The sequence below is a fragment of the Nannospalax galili genome, unplaced genomic scaffold (assembly GCF_000622305.1).
Source record: "Nannospalax galili isolate Female #2095 unplaced genomic scaffold, S.galili_v1.0 scaffold115, whole genome shotgun sequence".
NCBI classification, from domain to species: Eukaryota; Metazoa; Chordata; class Mammalia; order Rodentia; family Spalacidae; genus Nannospalax; species Nannospalax galili.
The window spans coordinates 2,523,665-2,526,167 of NW_008340588.1; positions in this window are offsets into that span (position 1 = coordinate 2,523,665).

A 2,503-nucleotide genomic window follows, 5' to 3' on the forward strand; every position below is an offset into this window, starting at 1 on the left:
CATTTTATTATGAAAATATAAAGTTTCATACAGAAAAATTCATTTTTAATGCAATTGACATTAAGATGCTTGCACATGCATTTCTAATCTCTATATATTTGATTATTACAAGTCACAGTCGGTTACTTTCTGAGATCCTTGGTATCTGAGCATGGATATAAAGTCATCATGTAGATTTCAAATGTAATGTTTTTCACAACTACTAATTATGAAGGAGCAAAGTCTTATGCTTTGAGAATTATTATTGTTTAAATTTTTTTAAATATAATAACCACATGATTAGAAGAAGCATTTCATTATAGCTTTAACATATTCAGTAACACACACCAGACCAGGGATATATCACTTTTGAAAGTGGTTCTAAAATTTTTTTAGGTTCATAGTTGAATTAATACAGTTAGACAATATTGAACTCAGTATAAACCCTGTAAGATATAAAATTGAATGAGTTTTTACCCTTTAAAGATATTCCTTTCAAGACATGCTGTTTCCTACAGTTTTTAATATTATTTTTTATTTTTTTAGAAGCATTTCATTACAGTTTTAATATACTCAATAACACTTTCCAAAGCAAAGATACAACTCTTTCAAAAGCGACTATAAAATTTGTAGGTTCGCTGTTGAATTAACACAGTTATACAATATTGAACTCAGTATAAGCTTTGTAAGACACAAAATTGAATGTTTTTAACCTTTAAAAAGGATCTCCATTTAATTTTAAAATACACTGTCTTGCAGAAAGACTCATTGTTTTTGCTACTAACGCTGAGATGTTGGCTCATGTGTCTCTAATCTGTATGTATCTGATTTACTAGTCATAATCGGTTGCACTCAGATCATTGGCGCCTGTGTATGTCTATAAAGTACTCAGGTAGATTTTAATAGTAATGTTTATCACCTCTACTAATTAACATGAAGTAAGTTTTTATGCTTCCTCCTCAAATATAACACATTTTTAAAAATTTTTTGATTTGTGTGTGTGTGTGTGTGTGTGTGACTATCACACAGAACATCTGAAACCATCTTATTCAACTATACACCCACTTCCCAGATGGCACCCTCCCAATAGCCTCCCTCCCCCCACTAGAGCCCTTATACTCTGTTATCCCTGCTACTGTCTGCTGTGTAGTCATCCCCCCTCAAGGGGCTCCCCACTACTTGTCCATCAGGTGAATCTAGTCAGCCTATCTAGAGGTCTTTGTTTTAGGAAGGTCAGCTGTTCCTCATCTAGCAGCAATCAGTTGTCAATATTCCCTTAGATAGGATTGTCATCTGCTGTTTATTTTCCCAGTTCTATGCTGGGTTACTATCTGGGAGTCCCTTTGTTCACCCTGGCCAACAACTCAAAAGAAGGTATCTCCTATCTGGCATTGTTGCTTGTTATGTAGCCTTTAGCTATACATATGGCCTCTTAAAAATTATATTGGCCCATTTAATCTTTGGTTATACTTTCCTTTTGGGGGTTTAAGGCCACACAGTTGGTCCAGATAAACCAATTTATTTTTACCCATAACTGTTTCTCAGAGGTCACATGAGGTTGGGAGGAGGCCCTAGCTCCTTTCTTTTACCAGTTCCACCTATGTGAAGATAAGTCAAAGGTTCTGCTCCACTATGGCTGGCTTTGCTTGGAAGCATGGAGGAAATGTTTCCTCTGTGGTGACCTTCCTCTTTGTAGACTGGACACTGGTACAAGTCCATCTCGTGGCATCCCCTCAGCCTCCTTGATCAAGAGGACTGGTGACCCACCGTAATTACAGGACATTTTGGAGATGCTCATAGTCCCCTGGAACTAGATGACCTAGGAGGGCAAGGAGCAAAAACTCTCCTTTATGTCCCTCTGACCAATTTATTATAGGCCTCAAAGTATGTCTGTTAAATATCCAAGAAGGTTAGTTCCACCAGTCTGGTACTTTTAATTACTGTGTGTCATGTAGATAAATCTTGGGCAAAGACGAATTGTTCTCAGATAAACCTAACCTAGACATATATTTCTTGATCTGCTATGTATAATTTGTCAGTAGGTTGTTGGACTAATATGGTTCCCTCTGGTTTTTAAAACTAGCTAGGCATTATTTATCTCTCGCATTTTCTAATGCCTCAATCATGGTTTCCCCAATTAAGGTGCCCCCCCTCTTCCCCCTTTCTCCATTAACAATACCCTTTGCCTATGATCCTACCTCTCTTGAGTTCCTTCAATCCCTTTATCCCCTAAGTTCCTTGTATATACCCTTCCCTCCCCCCTCCCTTAAACTAAACCAATTTTTATCCATATTTCCTTTATTAATGCCTGTTTCCTACTAATTTTCTCTTTCACGTTCTTTCTTTTCCTTTACCTCCCTGATTGCTTTCCATTATCCTGGTTCCTTTAGTTATGTCTGGATAATTACATATGTATCAGGGTTTGGTTCTAGGATCCACATATGAGGGAGAACATATGTCGATTTTTTTTTTTCTGAGTCTGTGTTACTTCACTTAGTATAACAGTTTCTAGATCCATCCATTT